Raw genomic sequence first — 8456 nt, 5'->3', positions numbered from 1 at the left:
CCCCCCTCTGTATATATTCTTTGGTGGATCTCTTACATTCCTCCCACCTTCTTCCCCTCAGAGATCTGTTAGTCGGCTCCAGTTAGCCAGGCCTCTGGTCCCATCTAGTCCCTCCCCAGGCATCACTCTCTCTGCCACAACACCTTTTTTAAAAAAAATATATTTTTATTGGTTTCAGAGAGGAAGGGAGAGGGATATAGAAACATCAATGATGAGAGGGAATCATTGATTGGTTGCCTTCGGCACACCCCCCACTGGGGATCCAGCCCACAACCCAGGCATGTGCCCTGGTCCAGAATCTTCAGTCCGCAAGCCAAGGCTATGTCCACTGAGACAAACCGGCTAGGGCAGCCACAACACCTTCATTCACCTAAGTCAGTGGTCCACAAACTCATTAGTCAACAGAGACAAATATCAACAGTACAAAGATTGAAATTTTATTTGAGAGCCAAATTTTTTAAACTTAAACTATATAGGTAGGAACATTGTTATTAACTTAACTAGGGTACTCCTAAGGCTTAGGAAGAGCCACACTGAAGGGGCCAAAGAGGCTCATGTGGCTCTGGAGCCGCAGTTTGCCAACAATGGAACTAAGTCATTGGCTGGGATGCCAGTACTCCCCTGGGCGGTTGAGAAAACTACATTACCCAGAAGGAACTGCACTCATGTGGGCGGAGCTAAAAGACATTTTGGTGAATGCGCATCCGGTTAGGGCGGGACTTCCTGCTTCCTCCTCGTGGTGGACATTTCAACTCTTTACGTGTTTGTTCACAGATTCACTGGCTTCAGGACGCTGGCCGTGAGGAGGAGGAGGCCTGGGAGGCAGCGCGCCTGCCGTGCGGGGTGTGTCTGAGGCTCCTTGAGCCCAACAGCCCGAGATTGGCGTCCCCGTGCCTCCCGGACTCCTCTCTGCTCACAGTGTCCCCGCAGCCTGACCCCATTTCACCCTCCAGCCTTGGGGACCGGCCCCTCAGGTCCCGCCGCCCAGGTCCCAGCGCTCAGAATGGTGAGTCCCTCGTGGGTGACACATGGCTGAGGGGGGAAGAGGGTGAAAGGCTGCAGGGCCGCCTTGTAAGGACGTGATGGTGCGACTGAGCAGGGAGGACTCGGGAACCCGGGCCTGTTGTGGGGGTAAAGGCAACACAGACATGAAGTGAGGTTTTGCACGAGGAGTTTTAGTTTCACTCTCAGGACGCTGGGGCCATAGATGGTTGTGAAAAAAAGAGGGAATTTTCTGAGGGAGGATTCTAACTTTTCCTAACATTGCTCAGAGGAAGGACAGACTGGAGGACAGAGGACAGCAGCTGTGAACAGGAAGGGGAAGTCCTGTAAATGATAAGGGAACTGGCAGAGTGAGCCCTGAGGACTGAGCCCTGAGATAACACAGGCATCTGGAGGGCACATGGCCCCTGGGCTGGGCAAGAACACTGAGCAGCCTGAGCCCATAGAGCTTGGTGGATGCCAGGCTCTCAACAGGCCATTTTCATTCCATAAATTCCTGCAAATGCAGAATCGATTAGGTGTACGGGTTTGTGGAGCTTATTTCAGGGCCTCACACACTTGTGGCCTCTGAGAGAGTAGAGTCCTGGGACTGTCAGCTACTCTTGTATCCCGTGGACCTGGGGACTTCGAACAGACACTCAGCACAGACTCCTAAGGCCAGGAGTAGGGCTTCATGAAGTGGACCTTGTTTATGGCAACCAGTGTAATGAGTGCAAGGTCCTCCAGACATAGGTTCCAGAATGTGCAAAGGCTTGGAGTAAAAAGTGAGCTGAATCAGGAACCTGCAGGTATGTTTTTTAAAATACATATATATATTTATTGATATTAGATGTAGAAAGGAAGGGAGAGGGAGAGAGAGAGAAACAGGGATGAGCAAGAAACAAGGATCAGTTGCCACCTGCACAATCACTACTGTGGATCCAGCCAACAGCCCAGGCATGTGACCTCGCCAGTGCATGGGTCTTTGCACAACCAAGTGAGACACATCATCCAGGACTGTAGATCACTTTAATACAGGGAATCATGGTCAGGATGGTAATGGTAGTAGTAGCTCAGAAGGGACTGTGTGAGCCTGAGGACTGGCTTTCTTGCTGCGGCCACTGTTTGTGGGAGGTGGGTGTCACAACACAGCATAGGGATAGAAGTTGTCATGTAGAGTGTGGGGGAGAGATAAACGTTTTGCAGTGGCCAACGCCTTTAAAAGATGAGTGGACCTGAGGTTAATTGGAGACTGAAGAGTAATTCAAACAACATGAGACTAGGGCTGGTACATACCAACTTTTCTAAACTCTCACCAGGATTTTGTTGTGACCCTTGGTGTGGCCTGTATGTGGGGAGTTGCAGTCAGTTTTGTGGATTAGCTAAGGGCTTGAGTGGTCATCTGTGAGACTCTGGACATGGTGCAGAGGGCCATTGGGGCTGGGACTTGAGTGAAGGTTAAGTGAGAGATGTTGACTGCTACTAGTGAAGGGACATCAAGTGCAGCATAACAGGAGGTGGGCTATGGATATCTGAGATCTGATTGTTGTTCTGAATAGTTGTGGTTGAAGGAAAAAAACATTCATGGAGAGAGGCCTATATAGCAGGACTCATGGCTATCTCTATGAGTTTGGACTATCAGAGTCTGGATAGTACTTGATCATGATTCAGTTTGGCAACCATCCTCTGTACAACACATGCTGAGTAATAAGTAAAAGGCCAGGAGATGCAGATGGGGTCTGGGGCTGTGGAAGTGCAGGTTTGGGAGAGGTGTGGTAGAAAGAGTGATGTGCACTTGGAGAGGGAAGTGAATTCATGGCCACAGCACCCTGACATTGACATAAGAGTGAATGAAGGAAGAGTCTATTTCTGGTGGTGCCTGGATGTAACAATAAGGTGAATTGCCTATAAAGAGAGGTGTTTGTGTGCTACATTCTTGGTTAAGAGCTTAGGTGCCATTTAACTAACCACCTGCCTTTTGTTGTTGGGAGTGACACACTGGTTGATGGGAGTGAGATAGCATTCATCAGTGTTACCCAGTCTTGTAAATCTCCCCTGGCATGGATAAGGAAGAAGGGTAAGACAGAACTAGATTATGGAGGTAGTGACCTGTATTTTTGGAAAAGAAGTTGATTAGGAAAAAAACTTATCCACACCACTACAAATTTGAATTACCTTTGAAATTGTGCCTCTGGGAATGAAGCTGTGTGAGAGGAGCGTTGTTCAAAGAACTATGTGCAGCATATTTTGAAAAGTGATGTCCTCAGTACCTTGGGTTTGGGGTCAAGCTGATGAAGTGTGATACCATGTTTTTGGTGTCTTAGAGGAACAATTGGAGGGAGTACAAGACTAATTCCTGAGAAGATCAGTATCAAATCACTCACACTCTCTTTATGGCCAACATCCCTCTCTAACCTATGTGTTTGACACCCAATCTATTGATAACAGGCAGTGTGGTATACATGGGGGGTCCAGAGCTCAGGTATCTTCTATCTGCTCCACTGCCTTAATTGTTGTGGGAAGAAAAATATCAGCAGGAAAATAAGAAGACAGTGCCTTTGATGGGATGAAGGCCTGGTATTTTCTTGCATGTGAAGAGTGGAAAGAGTAGATGAGTGAGGAGGGTGGGGAGTATGACGGACTTATAATCTTAGGATTTGCCAGAGTTCTTGTTCCAGCATCAAGAAGGGTTCAAGAATCTGGAGAAGGCGGTGCGTAGATTTAATAGGAATCTGGGGACTAATAAAGAGTCTTGAGACGAGATATAATTTTGAAAGGCATTTTGGGGGTCAGAGGACCTTTAGCTAAAGAGCTAAGATCTAAGGTCTTAAGTCTAAGGTCTTAGGTTCCCTCTGTCCCCAGGACCCCAGGCTTTTTATTAACACAACTTGTCCTGAGGCAAGGCAAAGATATACACTTCAAAGGTTATACAGAAACATTGTCAGAATGGGGGAATTAGCCTATGGCTGTTCAGGTGTTTGGCCAGTAGGAGGCAATAACATGTAGATTAAGATGCCTTTTAGCTGTCTGGCAGCCAACTATCAGTTTAATGTATCCTATTCAGGTTTGGGGAAATGACTTTAGCCATTCCCAGATGCAGGTGACTACATGTGTGACTCAACTTTGTTTAGTCCCCAAGTCTCACCAACCTTTTGATGAAACTCTTGAAATTATGACATGCTGGAATTGGTCTCTGGCAGGATTGAATCTGATCATGGGCTGTACTGTTCCCATTATGACAGGATGTGAACTTTGAGGATGTGGCCATTGCCTTCTCTCAGGATGAGTGGGTGCTCCTTGATGAGGCTCAGAGACTTCCGTACTGCAATGAGATGCTGAAAGTGTTTACATTTGTATCATCTGTAGGTAAGACCTTCACGTTCTCTCAGTGTCCTGAGGTGATGACCTCTCTTCCTTTATTCTTCAGCCGTAGATTTCTCTCTCCCACAGCCAGAACAGCCCCTCTGCTAATTTCATTACCCCACTGTCCTGTCAAATGTGCTGTGGGTGCCATGGATGAGCTGGATTGGGAGCCCTGAGCAAAGGACTCCACAAACATCTCTAACACCCGTAACCTCAAAAAGTACAGGAAGTGTTAGGGAGTCAGGAGTCTTTCAGTGAGCTTAATGGGTCCCAGCTTGCACTTACTCTTCATGGGAGGCTGACAGTGTCCACATGCGTGGCTTCAACTTCTTCCCTCTTTCTCTAGGTAAGGGCTCTTCGTGGCAGCCTGTGCCGTGTTATGGTCTTTGCCTACATGAACCATGGGCTCTTGTGTAAGACCCTTATTCAACTGTTTGTAATATTTTAATCCCTTAATACTATAGCAAGCTGTGTTGCTCTGGCCCAGTGCGGACGGCTCACTTCTGTATCACCTGTTCCTCTGCACTGCTGCCTCTGCAGTATTCTACAACATTGACTTGCACATGTGTTATGAGGTGCACATATGTACTAAGTAGTCCTTGAAACCAGCTACTCCTTTATTAAATTTTACTTGGAGTAAGACGGAACTGACCTCTTGCACAGCTCGCCCCGCTCCCCAGCAGATAAGCCCTGCTGAATGCTGGTAGTTGAAGGATGAGCTGGAGATCCATATTCTAATCCAAGTGTTTCTTGCCATGTTTGTGTCATATTTCTGGTGAGGCCTCCCTGTTTTGTCACCTTCATTAGCCCAGAAAGTAACAAGAGCCTCTTATTAATTCTTTTTTTTTTTTTAAATATATTTTATTGATTTTTGACAGAGAGGAAGGGAGAGAGATAGAGAGTTAGAAACATCAATGAGAGAGAAACATCGATTAGCTGCCTCCTGCACACTCCCTACTGGAGATGTGCCCGCAACCAAGATACATGCCCTTGACCGGAATCGAACCTGGGACCTTTCAGTCTACAGATCAACGCTCTATCCACTGAGCCAAACCAGTTAGGGCGAATTCTTCCTGCACATCTCTTATTTTCAGACAATTGCATGGAACCATTGTGTGATGTGTAACACACTTTTGTAATAGGATTTCCCCCTGTCACACAATCAACATTAATTTCCTCACCATTTCTCACTTTTTAGGCTTTTGGCATTAAATGGATGATGAGGAGTCCTTTTCTGACCAGAATGTATATATACAAGGAGAGTCACAGATCAGAGCTTCTAAGACAGCTACAGCCACCCAGAAGATCCCTCTGTGTAAGCAATGTTTCTCTGTGTTAAAAGGTATTTTGCACCTGACTGGTTCACATACAGCATACTTTGAACAGAAAGCCCTCTGTAGTGATGCGTGTGTTGGAGACTTCTCTTTCAGTGTAAACCCTCACCAGCAACAGAGGAATGAATGTGGAAAGGATCCCTGGAAAGAAGCTATGAACAGGGCTCCCTTTGTGAGTAGGTGCAGCTTCTCCTTATCTTTGGTGCCTTCCACCAGCAGGGAGGTTGGGGAAGACTTGCAATACAACTCAGAGCTTCCCCAGCACCAGGCCACTCTCAACACTGAGGAGCTACACTGTGGCAGTGAGGTTCACAGGAATTTCTTGATGGAAAAAGTCATCACCATTGGGATGAATGTGAAAACGCTGCCAACCACAACCTGAAAGTTGTTCAATATCAGGGTGCATTTTCTGGAGAAGTGATTTATGAATGTAACAAATGTCGGAAAGTGTTTAGACGAATCTTTAACCTCATTCAACATAAGAGAGTTCACCATGGAGAATAGCTGTATGAGTGTCATGAATGTGGGAAGTTCTTCAGAGAAAGACCTGCACTCATTAAGCACCAGATAGTTCACAATGGAAAGAAGCCATATGAGTGTAATGAATGTAGGAAGTCCTTCAGTGAAAGAAGTACATTCATTAACCACCAGACAGTTCACACTGGAGAGAAGCCATATGAGTGTAATGAATGTGGGAAGTCCTTAAGTAAAAGTAGTACACTCATTAACCACCAAAGAGTTCACATTGGAGAGAAGCCATATGAATGTAATGAATGTGTGAAGTCCTTCAGTGAAAGAAGTACACTCATTAACCACCAGACAGTTCACACTGGAGAGAGGCCATATGAGTGTACTGAATGTGGGAAATCTTTTAGCCAAAAATTTAACCTTATTAACCATCTGAGAGTTCACAGTGGAGAGAAGCCATATGAGTGTAGTGAATGTGGGAAGTTCTTCAGGGTAAGAAGCACACTCATTAAACACCAGAGAGTTCACACTGGAGAGAAGCCATATGAGTGTAATGAATGTGGGAAGTCCTTCAGTGAAAGAAGTACACTCATTAAACACCAGAGAGTTCACAATGGAGAGAGGCCATATGAGTGTACTGAATGTGGGAAGTCTTTTAGCCAAAAATTTAACCTTATTAACCATCTGAGAGTTCACAGTGGCGAGAAGCCATATGAGTGTAGTGAATGTGGGAAGTTCTTCAGGGTAAGAAGCACATTCATTAAACACCAGAGAGTTCACAGTGGAGAGAAGCCATATGAGTGTAGTGAATGTGGGAAGTTCTTCAGGGTAAGAAGCACATTCATTAAACACCAGAGAGTTCACACTGGAGAGAAGCCATATGAGTGTAATGAATGTGGGAAGTCCTTCAGTGAAAGAAGTACACTCATTAAACACCAGAGAGTTCACACTGGAGAGAAGCCATATGAGTGTACTGAATGTGGGAAGGCTTTTAGCCAAAAATCTATCTTATTAAACATCTGAGAGTTCACAGTGGAGAGAAGTGTTAAATGTACAGGAAATGTTTTATTTTATTTACTTATAATAACAACACTGAAGGAGACTCTTTGGGACCTGTTTTCCTGAATTTAACCCCTTTTAATGGAACATACACTCTGCTAAATTCCTCGTAAGTTTCTAGTACAACTGAGTCTTGAAGGAGGTGCATTGTACTTGGTAACATGCACAGATCTACTACCCGATTGATTTGTGCCTGAAGAGATTTCCCCTCCACCACCTGCCTCACCTGAAGACGTGCATCAGTCCCAACCTCTGAGTGCTCAGGGGAAAAGTATTCTGTGTTCTCACTTGTGCTTTTGAAGATAAGCAGAACTGTGATCTAAAAGGGTCATTCCGTTTGCCTTCTCTGACACAATAATGAAAATTCACGTTTTTTTTAATCCATGTGCGCTCATGCGATGTTTAATATTTTTAAATTGTAGGTCCAAAAATCAGTATGGTGTTAACTTGTTATATTTTAAATCCATTTCCATAACAAAATTTTCATGGTGAGCATTTCTTTATGCATTTATACACCTGTCTTTATCCCTTTGTTGAAAAATCTGGTCAGAAACTTTTGCAATTTTAAAAATTAAGTTAGAATTTAACCAATAAGGAGGACATTTTAACATCTAAGACATCTGTATTCACTTCACTCATTCCTTAAAGACCCAACTGATTTCTTTGCCATTTGGAATTTTATTTTTGAATAATGGAAGCAAAATTGTTTTGTTTTGTTTTCCTTTTCAAATTTTTTCTTATGCACAATTTAATGCCCACTTGCATGATACACTTTTAAGTTTAATCTATGTTGCTAACATTCTCCACTACTCATTTTAAGTACAAGCATTCAATAGTACATTAAGCAAAGTATTGTATTATTTATCAATTTTCATGGTGGTAAATACTCTCATCATGTTCATTTTCAAAATGACACAATGATGGCACTGAATATGGGCCTGCTAAGATGTTTGAGTAGCAAATCATTACATATTATTTCCAACATGCTGTTGCAGTAGGTACAAATATACTCAAGAACATTCATGATAAAATAGTAAAATAATGGGAAGTGGCAAGTTTTAATCATTTTTAAACTTTATGTAAGTATAATTGATTTAAAACATACAGCCAAAAATATATTTTTATTGATTTCAGAGAGGGGGAGAGAGAGAGAGAGAAATATCAATGATGAGAAATAGTCCCTGTTAGCCTGCCTCTTGCATGCACCACAATATGAATCCAGTCCACCACCTGAGCATGTGTCTTGACCAG

At 44.1% G+C, this 8456-nt stretch overlaps 1 pseudogene; it reads left to right on the top strand.

Annotated features, from left to right (window-relative positions):
* Positions 1–719: 719 nt before the first annotated feature.
* Positions 720–8043, top strand: LOC102432704 (annotated as a pseudogene).
* Positions 8044–8456: the final 413 nt, after the last annotated feature.

This window comes from Myotis lucifugus, unplaced genomic scaffold (genome assembly GCF_000147115.1).
Source record: "Myotis lucifugus unplaced genomic scaffold, Myoluc2.0 scaffold_816, whole genome shotgun sequence".
NCBI lineage: Eukaryota > Metazoa > Chordata > Mammalia > Chiroptera > Vespertilionidae > Myotis > Myotis lucifugus.
This window is presented reverse-complemented; position numbering and strand designations above follow the sequence as displayed.